Source organism: Pipistrellus kuhlii, unplaced genomic scaffold, assembly GCF_014108245.1.
Source record: "Pipistrellus kuhlii isolate mPipKuh1 unplaced genomic scaffold, mPipKuh1.p scaffold_m20_p_5, whole genome shotgun sequence".
Classification (NCBI taxonomy): Eukaryota; Metazoa; Chordata; class Mammalia; order Chiroptera; family Vespertilionidae; genus Pipistrellus; species Pipistrellus kuhlii.
Window position 1 is genome coordinate 80,558,829 of NW_023425551.1, and position 10,746 is coordinate 80,569,574.

Genomic DNA, 10,746 nt, shown 5'->3' on the forward strand with positions numbered 1-10,746 from the left:
AACTAATAAACATGACTTAATTCTAAAAGTTTATACATCTAAGAAGAGTTTCAAAATACATAAAGTAAAAATTGATATAACTGCTGGGACAAATAACAATTATAGTAGGAAATTTCAATACTTCTTAATAATTGGCATGCAAGTAGGTGGAAAAGAATCAAGGATATAGAAGACCATTAATTGACTTGACCTAGTTTACATTCATAGAACACTCCATTCAACAGCAGAATACACATTATTTTATAAATGTATATCTGTGCATATATATATTATTGATTTCAGAGAAGAAGGAAGTGGGAGAGATAGAAACATCAATGATGAGAGAGAATCACTGATTGGCTGCCTCCTGCACACCCCCATTAGGGATAGAGCCCGGAAACTCGTATGTGCCCTAACCAGGAATGGAACCGAGATCTCCTGGTTCATAGGTCAACACTCAACCACTGCGTCACCACGGCTGGGCTACACATTCTTTTCAGATGCACATGGAACATTTACCAAAATAGGCCACATTCTCAGCCATAAAACAAAACGCAATAAATTTAAAAAGATTCAAGTCATTAAAAAATGTCCTCACATCGCAATGGAATTGAGTTAGAAGTCAATAACAGAAAGATTCTTGAAAAACTCCAAATATTTGGAAACAAGATAACACATTTCTAAATAATCAAATTTTAAGAGAGAGAGAGAGAGAAACTAGAATGATTTTTGAGTAGAATGAAAATGAAAACAATATGTCCAAAGTATGCGGGCTGCCTATTGAATCAGTACTTAAAGGGTCAATCAATAGCCTCAACTCCCACTCTAAGAAACTAGCAAAAAAAAAAAAGAGCAAATGAAACCCAAAGGAAGCAGAAGAGAGGAGATAATGACAGAGCATAAATTGCTGAAATGGAACACAGCACAACAACAGCAAAGTAAAGAAGCTAAAGGCAAGTTCTTTGAGAAGTTCGATAATATTGATAAGCCTTTGGCTACATGGATCAGTAAGAAGAGAGGAGACACAGGTTACCAGTATCAGCAATGAGTGCAGTGACCTCACTGCAGTTTACAGGTAACAAAAGGATAGTAGGGAATATTATGAGCAACTTAGCTGATGTCTGTGATGAACAAATAACGCCAATACATCAGACAACAGATGCCATCGAGAAAGTCCTTGAAAGACAAACTACCAAAACTCAATACGAGTAGATAGGGGCTGGAGGGATTGAGCCAAAAAGAGAAAAAAAACTCATGGACTCGGGTCAGTGTGGTGATTGCCAGGGGCGTGGAGGGAGGAGGAGGAGGGTGGAGGGAGATAAATGGTGATGGACGGAGACATGATTGGGTGGGGAAACACCATCCAGAGCACAGGTGATGTGCTGTAGAATTGTGCGCCTGAAACCCATCGATTTTTGCTCACCAGTGCCACCCCAATAAATTCAGTAAAAAGGAAAAGAAAAGATAACCTGAATATCATGGTCTCTATTTTTAAAAAATTTTATTGGCAACTTAAAAATGTCCCCAGAGAAAATTCCAGGCCTAGATGACTTTACTGGGAAAGTCTAAAAATACTTAAAGAAAAAAATATAACACCAATTGTGTGCAAACTCAGAAAACTGAAGAGGAGAGATTCTCCCAGCTCATTCGGAGGCTGCTGATAAATGCCACAAAGTGGACGAGTGGAACAGACACTATACTGAGTCACAGGCATTAGACACGGAAGACTGCTGCTATGGACTGAATTATGAATTTGTATGCTGCAGCCCTAACCAATGCGACTGCATTTGGAGGCAGGGCCTTTAAAGAAGCCATTAGGTTACAGGTAGGACAGGGCTGTAGTCCCAGGGACTGGTGTCCCTATAAAGAGGAAGACACCAGGGCTGAGCCCCCAGGGAGAAGACCAGGTGAGGACAGAGAAAAGGCCGAGTCTGCCAGCCCGAGGCCTCGGAAAAACCAAACCTCTTGCCGAAACTGGTTTGGCTCAGTGGATAGAGCGTCGGTCTACGGACTGAAAGGTCCCGGGTTCAATTCCGGTCAAGGGCATGTACCTTGGTTGCGGGCACATCCCCAGTAGGGGGTGTGCAGGAGGCAGCTGGTCAATGTTTTTCTCTCATTGGTGTTTCTGGCTCTCTATTCCTCTTCCTTCCTCTCTGTAGAAAATCAATAAAATATATTTAAAAACAAACAAAAAACACCAAACCTCTTGACTACTTGGTCTTGTTCTTCCAAGCCCATCCTCCAAGTGTGAGGTAACACATTTCTGAGGTTGCAGCCCCCTAGCCGTGGCATTCACTGCAGTCCTACACACCAATGCCGCGGCACCGTGTGTGCTTCCATCGTGTGCAGCTCAGAAGAGTAACACGGATATGTGGGGCAGAAGCAGACCCGGGGCAGTCCGGTCGGAGGTGGGTGTCGACTGCAGATGGGCCGAGGAGTTCTGTTTGGAAGTGTCCCTGTGACGCTGCTGGGGTCCCCTGGTGTATGTATTTGTCAAAGCTCAGCAAAACGTACATTTAAAATTGCACGTTTTGCTGAAACCGGTTTGGCTCAGTGGATAGAGCGTCGGACTGTGGACTGAAAGGTCCGATTCCAGTCAAGGGCATGTACCTTGGTTGCGGGCACATCCCCGGTAGGGGGTGTGCAAGAGGCAGCTGGTCAATGTTTCTCTCTCATCGACGTTTCTAGCTCTCTCTCTCTCCCTTCCTTTCTGTAAAAAAATCAATAAAATAAAATTGCACGTTTTACTTGTGGAAAATTATACCTCAACATAGTTGCTTTTAAAAGACAAAATATTATGTGAAAACCTAGACAAGAACTCTTGAGATATCAGGGACACACTGCCCAGCTTTCATGTTGTAATTCTGGGTTTTAGAGAGGAGTGTCCCCCAGGAAGTGGTGGGTCGGCTCAGCGCTGTGTCCGGAAGGGGACAGGTGGAGCTCTCCATGCCGAAGGCCCAGAATCTTCCCATAATTATTCATGAAAAGCAGCCACACCAAACATTAACAAACTGTTAGAGAGGTATTTTGTACTTTTAAATTATTAATATGAGGCTTTGTATCTTTCTTACCAAGCCCCATTTCTACAGCAACTGAAGCGAGTTTTATCCCAAAGGGTCACCTGTTTCTCCCTCCCTCGCAACAACACCCACCCCCCCAGGCTGGGCCTGGAACCTTCGGACGCTTGCCTCTCAGACTGAAGATCCTCTCTCGGCTCTGGGTGTCTGCCCTGATCAGAGGGACCTCTACCTCAGACTTTCCTGACGCAGCAGCTCTTCTCACCATAGCGTTGGACAGAAAGGGAGAAGACTTGGTTCAGTTATTTTAAGTGTTTTCCAGCTGCTCCATCCTCCGCGTCTATGGGATTAGGCCCACGCATGGCGTCTTTGACTCATTCACGCAGTTACATGGCGAGTCATCTCGGTTCCCAGCCTGCAGGAGGCCGGACGCAGCCGGCAGGTCGGGCGTGGCGAGCTCAGTGCTGCAGCACCCGTCACACAGATTCAGCAATGAGGGGTGGCTGGTTTGACGCCGGGGAATCTCCCACAGGGAGCTGGGCTCCAGGGGTCCCCATAGCGAGGCTGGCAGTGAGATGGCCACCAGGAACTGTTCCTGGGCTCCCGTAATGACAGGACAGAGTCCAGAGGCAAGATTCTCCCTTCCTGAAGGGAACGTGAGGAAGCAGAGTAAAGAACATTCTGGAAAGCCTCCAGCCTCCTTGATGGGATTACCCTTAGGCCAATCAGGCTTCACGAGCTGGGTGTATCAGGGACCAAAACCAAGAGGCACTGTGTTACTCCAGTTGAGCTAAATGGACTCGACTATGCACATAGTTGGCGTTAACATTGGTTCAAGGCAGCGGGTTTAACTCCTTAGCAGCTCCTGGAAGCATTGGCTTCAAACACTGGTTTCAACTACAAACTCATTCAAGGGAGAAACCTTATCAAAACACAACAGAAATGTCCAGAGCGTCCACTCCGGGACTGCTGGTGGGCAATCAGGAAAGACTGCTCGGGGGCGGCCCTGGGACGGCCTCAGAGCACACAGCGTGGCTGTGAGTTCTCAGCTGAGACTTGCTGGCGGGGAAACCCCGTAAGCTCCTGGGGCCTCCGCTTCCGCTCCTAGAAACCGGCACTAGGACACCTCCTTTGTAGGCTGTGTGAGAGGCCTTGATGGGACAGCGGGTGCGATGCCCTGTGCCTAGGCCTGGCACTCAGTGAGTGGCCAGTGCGATGGTTCACCGTGTGCAAGCCAGCCCCGGGCAGTTCCATTGGCTTCTCACCGCTTCTGAGAATCGGAGTTTCGGTCGCAGCTGATGGGGAGTAGGAGTATTAGTCTCGTATGTGTCCAGATTCAGTTCTCTGCTCAGATTGCTTTTCTCCTGAGCTGCTCGGCCTCCAGGCTGGGATGTGACAGGGTCCACAGCCCTGTCCTGCAGGTCCTCACCGCGTGGCGGTGGGCAGGAGGCCTCGGTTTCCTCCCCTGGAGGGCGGATGCAGGAACATCCCTGCCGCAGTGTGTGAGCATAGGGCAGCCCCTTAGCGAAGGCCTGACACGTGCTCAGCACTGATGTGTCGTCTGGTGTTCTGGCCACTATTCCGTCTACCCGCCGTGACTCCGAGTCCATCCTTGTTACCAGTCTCAGTCTCTCTCCTTGCCTTCAGCGGCTCATTGCCACCTGTCTGCGGAATACTTCCTCCCAAAGACCACACGGAACTTCCCTCTCCACGGTCCTAGCACACACCCCTCCCTCTTTCCCCAACTCCCTCCCGCGCCCGGTCCTCTCTGGCAATGTCCTTACAGGGAGAGGGGAGGGCTAGCGCCACATCCCAGAAAGCCTGTCCCCCAGTCCAGCAGGGGACGAGGCAGGGCTGTGAAGTGACATGCCCAGGGCCACCAGCAGGGGGCAGAGGAGGAGCGCAGGCCATTCCCCTGCCACCGCCCCGGGGCTCCCCGTTGTGCTGAGGGCCTGGCAGGCTCATAGTCCTGGAGTTGGGGAGGCGACGCTGGGGGTCCCCAAGTAGTTCTTGCAACAGTTAGAAGTCGGATTTCATAAGCCAAGTCTCCAGTTACCCTGAGCTGTGCACTGGGGACAGGCGGGGGCAGAGGCCAGGGAGGCCAGCTCCTTTGAGGGTCCAAGCATGGCGAGCAGAGGAAACCCCAGCTGAAGGGCAGTCACTGAGTGTGCCTCTGTGGGCAGCGAATGGGCGCAAGAGATGACAATTCCGCGGGGCTGTAGCCAGTGGTTTTCCGGGTGAGACCTTCCCTAGACTGGAACCTGAGGTGCCCGAGGGAGCCGCCCAGGCCTCTTGCGTTTCCATCTCTCTTCGCCCAGACAGAACTCAGATAGGGACTTTATTTTTTAATTGATTTTTTTTAAGAGCGGGGGAGGAAGGAAAAGGGATAGAGAGGTAGAAACATCCATGAGAGAGAAACATCGGTCAGCCACCTCCTGCATGCCCCTACTCGGTTCCTGGGTCGATGCTCAATCCACTGGACCACACTGGCTGGGCTCAGGTAGGGAGCTCGGCGGTGACTGGCACAGGGCGGGGCCCCGCGCAGGCTGCAGACACCAGAGCGGCCATGCACTCGTTGTGCAGATGCTTCCTCAGACCACTGAAGTCAGAAAATTCCTGCCATTCCTGAGCTCAGAACAGAGACCCAGACCCCGTGACCTCCTTTTGTTCCGCTGGGGCCGCCGCTTCATCTCGTGGCCTCTGTGGGCGGCGGGGGCTGGAGCCGCGGGAAGCCTGCAAGGTGAAGAGAGGGGGCCGCTCCCCCACCCTCCCACCGCGGCGGGAAGGCCCCCCGGGGCCAGACGGGAGTTTAAAACTGTTCTCTGCTCGTGGACAAAAAGGCAAATGGAGATGGGGGTGGGGGTGGGGGGTGTAACTGTTTACCGAGTACAGAGCTTTTATTGGGGATGATGAAAGGTTTGGGGTACAGATAGTGGTGATGGTTACACAACATTGTGAATTTGATTTATTTAATGCCACGGAATTGTAAACTTATGAATGGCTGAAATGATAAATATTATGCTATGTGATTTACCACAATAAAAAAAAAAACCTACAATAAATGGTGAGTTTTTTGTTTTTTGTTTTTAACCCTGTTCTCTGTATTTCTTTTGAAACTGACTTCAATAGACTGGCCCTTAAATCTAAGCGGCTGGATTCTTGTCAGGAGATCATTATACTTTGCTTTAGGCTGGTGGTTCTGAAAGAATTACGGATGACAGGAATGATTGAAACTGATTTATTTCTCTCAAGTGTTTGAGATTCCTTCATCCCCACCTAACAATGTCTGTGCGGGAAAAGCTTGTCTCTCCACCAAAGTAAAAAAATAAAATAAACTGCACAGGCCACCACCTAAAGTGGACCTGGTTTAAGAAAATCTCCCTGTGAAACCTCAGATTTGAAAAACAAATTGGTGGCTGATGATTTCCCTTACAAAAGAGTTTACTCAAAGGTTCGTTTAAGAAGAGAGCCCCCTGGTGCACTTAATGATATTATTGCATTAAAAAAAAAAAAATCGGGCGACCATTCAAGGACATTGCACTGAAAATACATGAATGCATTGTATTGTGTTGTAAGAGTGGGAAGAAAGGAGCCAGAAACCTTTGACAAATGGACCATGTTGGCCCAAAGAAACACCAGGAAGGAGCAAGATGAGCTTCTGGGCCACGAATCCTGGCAGCTTTCCGGGGAAACTCTGGGAGTGTGTGATTTATTTAAGACCAGCTAAGCCCAAGGCCTGCCATGTGTCAACTTAGGGCCAACGTCCCAACGGCTCACGCCGACCCCGTCACCTGCCCGAGCCACAGTCGGTCTGCCGTGAGCGTGACTCTGCCCTGCGATGGCAGAACGTGCATTCTCGCTGGTGAAGAAGGGTTCTTATTTACGTCTGCAGAGGTGTATTCTGGGGCCCATAAAGGTTTAATTGTTCCTCTAACTAGTTTTTTTTAAAAAACCACAAAGAGGCTGCCAGCTTTCCCCAGAGCTTGAAACCGACTGAATGTGGTTCTGTGGAAACTGCTTTAAGTGTGTAACTTGCACCGTGTCCTGGGCACAAGGCGCGATTGTTTTTGGGGACTCGAAAGATGCAGCTCTTCGGAGGACTTTTAAAGCCAGTGCTTGTGGCCTGGGGCCGCTGCTCACCCAGGCCAGAGAGCCACTGAGTCTGAGATCCCTCCGAAGGAGCGGCCTCTGTGAACCGCACTCCCAGGGCGCCACTGCCCCCTGCTGTCCCCGCCCGGTTCGAGGGCACCCAGGCTTCCCGGGTGTGCGTGGCGGCAGTGGGCCCATCCATGTCACCGTCCTCCAGCACGGCTGCCTCCTGTTGGCACCCGTTCGTCCCACCCGCAGTTACGGTGGGGCACCCGCCACGTCCTGGCACGCAGTGAATGAGACGCACACACAGTGTCTGCTCTCAGAAGCCGACTTGGACACGCAATCAAGGCTGATTATGCAAACATGTAATTTCAAACTGAGAGCCGGAAGAGAGAGCAGGGGCACTGAGAGACGCTAATGCGGGCCTATCGGCGCTCCTCTGGGGAAGTCAGGCCCACCAGCCAGACCTGGAGGATGGGAGGGACGGAGGGAGCGGGAGCGCAGGGGAGGAGAAGCGCCCTGGACAGGAGGGACCGGAGCAGGAGGGAGCTGGTGGAGGGCGATGTGGCCGCACAAGCAGGCAGTCCAGGCTGCTGCCAGGACCTCTCTGTCCTCCCAGGGAGCCCCTCTCCCTAGAGACTTGTGCTGGTGTCCCCACCCACCAGGCTTCACATCGGTGCCCTGGTCGGTGTGGCTCAGGGGGCCGGACGTCCTCCTGTGCATGGTCAGGGCATACGCCTGGGCTGTGGGCTCAGTCCCTGGTCAAGGGCATGCAGGAGACAGCTGGTCAAGGTTTCACTCTCACATCAATGTTTCTCTCCCCCTCCCCCCCACTTCCCCTCTTTCTAAAAATCAATAAATATTTTATAAATATATTTTATTGATTTTTTACAGAGGGGAAGGGAGAGAGATAGAGAGCTAGAAACATCGATGAGAGAGAAACATCGACCAGCTGCCTCTTGCACACCCCCTACTGGGGATGTGCCCGCAACCGATGTATAATACATGCCCTTGACCGGAATCGAACTCGGGACCTTTCAGTCCGCAGACTGACGCTCTACCACTGAGCCAAACCAGCTTTGGCATCAATAAATATTTAAAAAAATTTAAAAATGTCTGTGCCAAGGCTCCTCCCCACCCCCCATTACCTCAACCCTTCTCACACTCCTCTTGGGTTCTGTGAAGAAAACACATTTGTCCAAAGACTAAAGCAAATAGCTTGATATGCGGTCTGTAGAGCAGGAGAGGCTATAATGAAGTCAGCCGTTTACAGGACTCCCAGGCTCTGTGTAAATGCCCCGCCCGGTGTTTACCCCCCGCCTCCGGGAGCCCGCTGTTTGCCCTCCGGGACACCCTCCTGGACCCGCTGTTTGCCCTCTGAGACACTCTCCTAGACTCGCAGTCTTGGCCTCTGTGTAACGTCTTCTCCGGCTTCTCCCACGCCAAGGCCTGTCATTTGCATTTTTCCTGGGAAATGTAAACAGTTATTTACAGGATTAGATTATCCTCCTGCTTAGCTCTGTTATGGAGTAAACTGTGATACGGGTTCTAGTCCTGAATTTTCCGTAAACTGGGGCTGACCTCGGTGAGGTCATGTAACCCTACTGAGCCTTGTATGTAAGATGCTTCTTTATGAAATAAGGTTGTGGGGTTTGTTTGTTGTCATTTTGTTTTGTTTTCTAAAGCTAGCAGATCCGCAGGCAGGATTCCCCCTCAGCCTGTGGTCTGTACCTCTGCGGCCCCCTGCGGCGTCTCCTTCGGCTCCATCTCTATCACCCTCTTTCGGAATGTCTGGGAGCCGGACCGGCTTGCTGTATGCTCTTCTCTGGTGGGGTTGTGTACCCAAAATAATATCCAACAAGTGAGATTAAATCATACATTTGGGTTTGGGTGGAAGCTCACATAGGTGGGGAGCTGGTTGAAAAGTGGGAAAATTCTAGCTGCGAGTTAGATTAAACTTCTTCTTAAACTGTGGTAGGTGTGTGCACGGCGACACCCAGAGGTGTACCAGCAAGTTAGGAACCTCCTCCATCTGAAAGAAGAACTCTCAAAGATGTGTGGAGAGCAGGCAGACTCGGCATTGCCACAAACATGGGTTGAGGACGTCAGGACCGAAAGGGCCCGGTGGGCAGCTCTGGGCGCCCTGCCATGCGAGCAGCGGCTTTGACTCCTGTCCGTGCCGGGGTTGCTTGGGGAGGACTTGTCCATGGGTCTTCGGAGACCCCTGCACTGTAACAGGGTAAAGGTGTCAGGTCACCCGGGGGGGCATTTTCTCTAAATGATGGAGGAGTGTGGGAAGCCCAGTTTCACCGTTAGGAGCGTGTAAAGAGGGCCAGAGGCTGACAGGGAGCCGGGCTAACCAAAGACCAAGTCAGTGACCCAGTCTTGCTTAGGGTCCTGGTAAAGGCTGCCCCTGAGCAGGTAGAACTGATCCCAACATCTGGGGGACCTCCCACCCTTCCTCTGGCCTCCAGGAGCGCCACTGGCCTGGGCCCAGCTCCGGTGCTTACTCCACCATGACAAGGAGTTCTGTTTTCCCATACAGCGTCCCCGCAGAGGCAGGAGGCGGTGCGAATTAAAAGTACATGATCAAGAGTTAAGGCCTTGCTTGCCACGTGAGTTTTGGTAACTTGCTGAAATCTCTGATGCCCAGTTGGCTCATCTATTCAGTGGTCCAAAATAGCACCCACTTTGCCTCCTGAACAGTAGGGCTGTGTGCAGAGCACATGGACTGGCACGGCGAAGCATTTTGTAAATCATTAAACAAAAACCCGTTCCTATTAACCAAGACCCCAAGGGAGGGGGCATATCTCTCACATCATCTTTCTGTTCCCCTCAACCTTTAACTTCGCCTCGTTGGTTCTGACATATTCCTGATAAAGATCCTGAAATGCTGTCCCCAGGCTGACCTGGGAAAAGGCTAACCTCTGCCTCTCTCCTTCCCCATCCCTCCTCCCCCACACGTGCTCCCCCTCTGCTATTTCTCCCAGAGAATTTGGATTTAAGAAGTACACTTAAAGCCAAAACTGGTTTGGCTCAGTGGATAGAGCTGCGGACTGAAGGGTCCCAGGTTCGATTCCAGTCAAGGGCATGTACCTTGGTTGCAGGCACATCCCTGATCGGGGTTGTGGAGGAGGCAGCTGGTCAATGTATCTCTCTCATCGATGTTTCTAGCTCTCTATCCCTCTCCCTCTCTGTGAAAAATCAATAAAATATTTTTTTAAAAAAGAAGTACACTTAAAGAGGCTGTGTAACGTATATGAATGGACGGCTGGAGGAACTCAGGCACCCGCAGGGAGGGTCTATGGCAATGTCATTTTTGTGGGGAAAAGAACTGGTTCATTCCAGAAAATTTCTCCCACAAATAAAAATGCCCAAACAGAATTCTGAATTTTTTTTTCTTTCTTTTTCTTTGGATTTTTTTTTTTTTTCCTTGATGGGAAAGCAACACCCCAGCCTATGTAAAAATGAAGAATCAAATTTTCATTGAACTCTGCTGAAGGCATGTGCGACCCGCCCACTTGGGGTGCGGGAAAGCCAGCCTGCCTCACCGCTGACCTTCAGGGACGGGGAGGGCGGTGCCTCCGTGGAGGTGCCCTCGGCCCGCGGCACCTTCCCTGGCCGCCCCGCAGGCTCCCGGGCCTCGGAGGGGACTTCC